Source organism: Pelobates fuscus, chromosome 10, assembly GCF_036172605.1.
Source record: "Pelobates fuscus isolate aPelFus1 chromosome 10, aPelFus1.pri, whole genome shotgun sequence".
Lineage (NCBI taxonomy): Eukaryota > Metazoa > Chordata > Amphibia > Anura > Pelobatidae > Pelobates > Pelobates fuscus.
The window spans coordinates 68,884,541-68,893,110 of record NC_086326.1 but is presented as its reverse complement, the minus strand read 5'-3'; positions in this window follow the sequence as shown (position 1 = coordinate 68,893,110).

Sequence of the window (8,570 nt, the reverse complement as noted above, 5' to 3'; positions counted from 1 at the left end):
ACAGTGTTTAAAGTTTACAAAAAACGTTTCTTTCCTGCATTAAAAATAAAGAAACCTATAGTTAGTGTAACTGTGACTAATAGTTAGGTTTGACTTGCTAACTAGCAAGGGCCTGGTGTCCTACGAACTGTAAACACTGCAGTTCTGTTTCTGATTTTAGTTTAGGATTGCCACAGTCTATTTTGAGGAGGACTGAATGATTAGCAATAAAGATAACTTTGAAATACTGTATGCAATGTATTGGCTTTTTATTTATAAGTGCCAGTTTGTCATCATGTATCTGTGCCTTAAAGCAACACTACACTTTAAAGGGACACTATAGTCACCAAAACAACTTTAGCTTAATGAAGCAGTTTTGGTATATAGATAATGTCCCTACAGTCTCACTGCACAATCTTCTGCCATTTAGGAGTTAAATCCCTTTGTTTATGAACCCTAGTCACACCTCCCTGCATGTGACTTGCACAGCCTTCCTAAACATTTCCTGTAAAGTTTATCCTTCCTTTATTGCAAGTTCTGTTTAATTTAGATTTTACCCCCTGGTATGTTAATAGCTTGCTAGACCCTGCAAGAGCCTCCTGTATGTGATTAAAGTACAATTTACAGAGAAAAATATACAATTGTTTAAGGTAAATTACATCCGATTGAAAGTGAAACCAGTTTTGTTTTTGTTTATTCATGCAGGCTGTGTCAATCAGAGTCAGGGGAGGTGTGACATGGGCTGCATAAACATAAACAAAGTGATTTAACTCCTAAATGGCAGTGAAACCTGAGAAGCATGATCTATACACTAAAACTGCTTCATTAAGCTAAAGTTGTTGTTTAGGTGACTATAGTGTTCATTTAAAGCCACTTCAGCTTAACAATGTGGTTTTGGGCCAAAGACTATGTATCCAGCCACTAGCGGCATTTCCTCAATGTTGCTGAACATCGTGACTGTTATTCATAGAGAAGCACAAAATTTAGTTCTCCTCTGAGAAGCATCTAATTGCCTAAGCACAGTGATTACTGCACATGCCTTGTATCCCCCCAATGTTTCTATGAGAAGCACTGGATTGGATGATTTCAGCAGTGGCTAACCAGCTGCTGGGGGAAGACTGGCTAATGCTGAATTACAAGTGAGTAAAAACTTTAAAAACAATTGTTTATTAGATTTTACAAGCTTAAAATCTTAAAGTAAGGAATATCAACATTCAAAATAAATATTTTTAATGTTAGTGTTCCTTTAATTATATTACTTTGATTTGGAATGTCCTCATTTACTGACCATAGAACTCTGTGCTACAGTCTGGCCAGACCATTTGAGAAGGACCTATAAATGTCACAGGTCCACAAGGGATTACACCTTGCAGCAATTTCTAATTTAACATTTCTCACTCCTGTTCACACCAGGAGAGGTGAAAAGGATCTCACAAAATTGTATATACTCCAGTATAGAAGTGTTTCCAGCTGAGGATGCAGAAGGAAATTTTTTTTTTATCCCTCTCAAAATGTGCGAACACTTTTTGGATTGCCTCCTGGCACCATAACCACTACTATATGGTAAGGTGATTGGAGTTGTCACAAAAATAATAATAATAAGTGTAGTTCTGCAGTGTTAACACGTATATTCCTTTGCTAAATCTGAATTTTGAAAATAAAGCCTACATACCTATTTACAGCATTGTGCTTATTACTTAATGACAAAGTCAGGCAATAGCATTCTATTAAAAATTCCAAGGTGACTTCAGATGTAGAACCAACTACAAAATGCCATTAATTTTTTTTTTTACCCTTTTATAAAAAATTATTTGCATGCCGTTTATATGATAAGGAGATTTAGTTTAATCACTTGCTAGGACGGGATTAATTAGAGGGATCATTAAAAATGCTGTATTATTAAATGGCACTGCATTAGTTTTGCTGGCACTGGTTTTAGCAGGCATTTTTCCTTTTAAAGTGGATTTTTTTTTTATTCTGTGCATTTTGCTTGGATTTATAAAAAATATTAAAAATGTTGTGCGGACCTGAAAGAGAATGGATCTTGCTAATTCTTAGGATTCCAGCGTCTCTTGGTACGGAGTCATCATTCTATTCTCTGAAAGGTTTTGAATGACGATTGATGTCAGCGGGATTGCGCATGTATAGAAAGTTACAGCAATCTTCCTGTGAAAGCACTTATTTACAGAAGCGTCAACTACACTTTGTGCGAAAATATAGCTCTGATGTCTGCCATCAATGCCTGACGTCAGATGTAAATGTGAGTGCTTATAAAACGATATGCTTTTTGAACCTGTCAAATATTTATACTAAATACAAAAGCAGTCTGTATGGTCTTTAGTACATTATTTATAAAAAAAAAACAATGAAAGAACTCCAGAGTCAAAATTTCCAAAACTATATTAACACTAGTAATATGTAGCTTTTACAACAAAGATATCTCTATTATCAACTCTCAAATGACCAGTCTGTAGACAAAATGGTACCCAACTCATAAAGCCGTAGTAGCTGGGGTCTATGGTGCAATGGATGGGCATGGGCATATTAGCCAGAGTCTAAACATTTTTAAATATATGTACACATAGCATAATATGTCAATGTAAACTAGAAATACTTAAACGAACACTCTGGGCACCATAACTCAATGACGTGGTTATGTTTCAAGGAGATTCGGTCTTACCTTAAGGGGTTAAATACAAACTGTTCAATTCCAAATTTGTGAAGGCGGCATCCTTTAGCGGAGCCTAAGGTTTCAATGATGAAACCTGTGACATGGAAAATAAGGTCATACGTTTCCAAACAAATCCATTACACCCGTAACTCCAACAAAGATTCAATATTTTATCATTAGAATGTAGATATGGGTATTTTTCAGTTCTGTCAGTGGCTGAGCTGATGCAGATAAGACAGAAATCCCATCTATTTGCGACAGAACCTCCTTTTATTTGGGGACAGAGCTGTAAACCATTTCCCCACCAGAATGATTAATTCACACATTCAAATCCTAAAGCAATGAATGAATCTGGAAACGCCCCAGTTATGTTAATATTTTAATTAACTGACTATGTTCACACATGATTCAGTCAGTGGTTGTCAACCCAGTCCTTAAAGGGACACTAAGCACCACGACTGCTTCATCTCATTGAAGTGATTATGGTGTCTGGCATCCCTTGGTTCTTTCCAACCAGTAAGTGTTAAACTATTTAACACTGAGTGAGGGTCCCTGGCTTCTCATATGTGGTGGACACCCCGATAGGAGGAGGGGTTTCGCCACCAGAGATGTTCTTTTCCCCCATTGTGAGTAGAGCTGAAATAATCCTGAAAGCAAGAATCCTAAAACATAGTGAAATAGCTGTTATCGCTGTTCCCTACAGACACGAGACGAGGCTCTGTGTTGAGGGTAACTGGAACTGCTTTAATGGGAGCCACAGCTGGCCTTTTATGCAAGTCCCCATGCAAGAGGGTCTGGTGACACATTCCAGGGGCTTTCCCCAATGGACCTGAGAGGGGACAGTAACATAAGCACACACATACTCATAATCATCAAAATGTAGATTTAAACGTGAGATATCCTTTCAAGTTCTATATCCCCAGTAGCCTGGGTCTGAGCGCCCAACATATCCCAAAAGTGCTCAGATCCCACGAATGCAGCCGAAATGTCACCAGGGTAGAGTTTAGATTGACCGCACACGAGGCGCCTGCCCAAAATAGTTCCATGAAATCAGGTTGTGCGGTTGGTCTCTTTCGGGAATATCAGATACACAGATTTTATATACAAATAACATTTTGTGAATATGTTCCCAGAGGATCTGTGGTACGAGGGATGTTTCTACTGAATGACGCTTCGTTCGTGTAAATAGTGCCGAACATATTTGGGTATGGAAGTCTTAGTGGTGTTCGCGCCGTCGAGTGTCCTATTTTAGTTCCATACACTCGATGATTAAACACTGCTGTCTGGGATTTTGTCCCAAGATGACCGCCACCACGTGTTTGTACATACGAACGACAACCACCCAGCCGACCACTTAGAATGTTGAGGTGCTTGCGATTACAGAGGTGTTAGCAGAGGTTAATGGGGTCAACAAGCGGCACACTCCGCATGTGGGTGGTCTGTCGTTCGGTATTCGAATGGGGCAACATATGTAGTGGATGTATTTCACAGAACAAACAGGTGAGGGGAACAAAGAGCTGTAAAATCCAGGGACAGGGAGGTCTGTCACACCATAGTTTTGCCCCCATTGTGGGTGTGGCTAAGGCAGAAATTACACTTCATTGCCATTGCAGATGAATCTGTCACACCTTCATTGGAGACGGGGCTATAGGAACTCAGGGACCCTCACTCCGTGTTAAACTGCTTTTAACACTAGTGGTTTAACAGTGAATAGAGGGACAGCACCAGGGGACTCCAGGAACTAAAATTAATACAATGATACGATGGTTCTACTGCCTTTATTGTCCTTTTAAGACACACCAACGTTCTAGATTCTATTCATATCCTCACTGGAACAAAGCTGAGAAATGTCCAAATTCAGGATTGCTCATGTGTCTAGAAGCCTAGTTTTGTTCTGGCATCCGACATACTGATTTAAATATCACATATTCAGTAGCTCCTAGATGTTTACCATTAACAGGAGCACCAAACGGAAACTATTTGTACTTTTCTTAAAATAGCTGCAGCCCAATGTCTGCTAGGCAATGTAAAATGAATAATCGACATCACAAGTTATTTTGGTCATATCCTGCCCTTAATCATGCATTTTTCATATGCAACTGGATTAAAAACAAACAAATAAATCAGCCACCTTAGCTTTTGCTCGTCATCCATGCTGCTTTTCTTCTTTCAACACTACTTTAAAACACATATTATCCCTTAAATAAGTAATACAGGGTATGCTCTAAAGCCATTTTAGGACCAGAACAAATTTATTTTCTGGTCTATTAAATGTTGTCACTATAATTATTGCAATACTAATTATACTACATCTTGAACCCGATATCCGGCACTATGATAGTATAATATATAACAAAGGCAAATTTCGGGCAGCCCAGCTGCTTTGAATATAAACTACAACAATGCTTAACGAGCAATCTTTTTTTTTGAAGAAACGTGTACACCGTTTATCTGCCAGTACAATATATTTTATCACAGATCTATAGCCTGTTGCAGCCCAGCTGCTATGGACTTCACATCTCACACTGGCCAATGCATATAACCATTAATAATTTTTTCATCTTTCTATTGCGCAGGCTATCACAATAACGTTACATATCACTATAAAAAAAAAAAAAAAAAAGTTGATTTACAGAGATTAACCAGCAATTCCCTATATTTAGAAAGAAAAAAATAAATAAATCTTTAATGCGAATAAAACGGTTTTCTTTTATATTTTGAACTTTACAGATTATATACAAAATAAAGATTTTCCGAACCCGTCCTTTTTTGAGGAATTAAACAGATTGAAGGACGCATAAATCAGACTATAATCTGGCATATTGCTTGTTACTATGCATAGGAACTATTGGAATATCATAGTTGATTATACACGTTATATGGCATAATCGATAGAGCTTTGGTCATGCACATAAGCCTCAAATATGGGACATTACACATAAGTCTACGACCGCGTTCTGCAATGAAGGAGCTATTTACATGCAGGTTATTTACACTAAAGTTGAGATTTGAATAGATCTACTTAATAACAAAATGAAACTAATTATTTTAGTTTTTCTTGTCCAAAGTATCTATTGGGCCAGTTTTATATCCAAATGATATTAATTAATTATATTAATGTTTGTAATCTGTTGGCAGAAGAATGTGTTAATCGTGAAAAAGGTTGCAACTATCTCACAACTTTTATATTTTGACAGAATGTACAGAAATATAATGTTTACATTATGAACATGAAGCTGATTATACCTTCCTGGGAGGTACAATGAGATCTGCTTCTTTTTAGCAGTGTTGACTGAAGCCTTGGATCACCTTGTTGGGCAAAGGGTGAAAATAACTTTACACCTATCAACAGGACTCTGAATTCAAATACTCCATGATTTGCTTGCACTTAAAGGGACTCTCCAGTGCCGGGAAAACACATCAGTTTTCCTGGCACTGCAGTGCCCCCTCCCTCCCAACCCCATCCCATGTTGCTGAAGGGGTTAAATGTCCCTCGGCGCTGGGTCAGGCTCCTCCCCTGCCGTCAGTCAGCGGGGAAGACCTAATGCGCATGCAATGCTTTAAAATAGGGATTCCGGCGACGCTGGAGGTTCTCATGCATATCATGAGGACGTCCAGCGTAGTTTAAAACACTTTTCATGTTCTAAGAACATGGAAGTCCCTCTAGAGGCAGTTTGATAGACAGCCACTAGAGGAGGAGTTAACCCTGCAAGGTAATTATTGCAGTTTATAAAAACTGCAATAATTACACTTACAGGGTTAAGGGTGGTGGGAGTTGGCACCCAGAAGTAGTCTGGGTGCCTGGAGTGTCCCTTTAAGAAGGATGTATAATGGAGCTTTGGATTAACTGATTTGCACATCACCTCGGATACTTATAGTAAAGGGACATACATTACTTGATGATTATTTTTTTTAAACAAATGTAAAAACCAAAATAAAGCAAGGAAAACTTTACAAAGTATGAAATAAACGTTTATAAACTTGGTCAGATTGCATTGTTGGGCATGCCCCTCAGCTAGAAGAGTTTCCCCTTATCCAGGCATATCCGTTACATACCACTCCACCAATGACCGAAACGGGGCATTATTGTGCAGCAGCAGATAAGGGACCCAACACCGGAGACTGATCTTCTCCCCCTGTCAGGAAGTTACAAGGTGAAAAGATCTTGTAAACCTGTCAGGCATGCCCAATGCCCTTTTTTCCAGCATTCCTAAGGATAGGACACTGGTCAGATCAGTACCCGCCACGCCACTGTAGTGGGTGTTGAAAGCATAAGAAAGAAGCAGCGGGTAAATATGAAAGAGGGGAAAAGACAGCATGCACAGTTAAGGCTTTTGAATGAGATTGTTAAAGTAATGCATGTTCCTTTAAATAGGCATAGGTAAGCATATGACAGCTTACAGGATTTCTCAGTGACGTGCTTAATCTTAAGCCTACAAAAGTGCAAAATAAAAGCTTTTTGGAATTAAACTCATTGATCACAAGATGCCCTACAGCAGACCGCACCTCATTATTTTCCACAAGACCCCTTTCATTTGGGATATAAAGAAGCGCCAAAACATGACTAAGTCTCCGTAAAGAGCAGAACTTTCAGATGTTCCATAGATTATTGGAGACCTCTGTTTTAGTTGCTTCTTTCCCAATGAAGGTGGTAGCAACTTGCAATGACCTCTACAATCATAAACACAGTACAACAACTGTGATAGTTATACAATTAATATTCATAATTTAATATTGCTTGGTGTCAGTGCATTCTGCTGATGCACTTGGACTGAAAAGTGCCAGTAATTAAAGGACCACTAGAGTGCCAGGAAAACAAACTGATTTTCACAGTGAGAAGCGCGGAAGCACCTCTAGCGGCGGTCAGTGAGACAGCCACTAGAGGCTGGATTAACCCTAATGTAAACATAGCAGTTTCTCTGAAACAGCTATGTTTACTGCTGCAGGGTTAAAACTAGAGGGACCTGGGGCACCCAGACAACTTAATTGAGCTGAAGTGATCTGGGTGCCTATAGTGGTCCTTTAACTAACTAAACACATGAACGGTATTTACGGAATACTTTTTAGGCATTTGAGCCTCCATTCGGTCTTTTAAAGATATGTTCCAACATATACCTTATTGTAGCTTGTGTTCCCTAGAATGTGAGTTTAGCTAGAACTTTTTGTAGAACACTTAATGCCCACTAGTTCATTCTGGAATAGTGGGTAATGCCATCAATAGACACTTTATCAATTGATGGGTGTATGTGTGTGTGTGTGTGTGTGTGTGTATGTGTGTATATATATATATATATATATATATATATATATATTATATATATTAGTCGTTCCCTTTTCAAAGAAGTGCCCATGATGTCATGAGTACTATTATATCAATTTGTTAAAAAGTTTAATTTTTCACTTGTCTCTTCATTAATTCTACTTAATTTTAAATTAACATTTCAGGCACTAACTGTTTTTTTTTTTTTTTTTTTTTTTAAATCTTGGTGAGGATTTTGATGTGATGCTTAGCAAGTAACATACAGTTAAACATTTCCCATAATCCCTGTGTAACAATTTCTCGTTGTGCATTAGAGATGGTTGATAAAGCTGCAGTTGCTCTCAGAAAAGAAAAAATACATATTTGTGTACTTTTCAATGTATTCAGATACACTTTCAAGGGGCTGAGAAGCAGGATCCCACATATACAAAACTTTGTATTTACTTGAATGAGCAATAACATCTCAAACGTGCATGACTGTCTTACAGAAGGCTATGGGAGAAACAGAACTGGCTTGGAGATTTCAGCCACGTCCTGGTTGAAGATGATGTCACTTGATAAGGATCAGAGCCCAGGGACTTGCTGCTACAAATGAACGTAAAGTGGTGAGTATCTAATTTATTTATCCCTAAAGCATGTAATAACAGATTTAAAAATTGA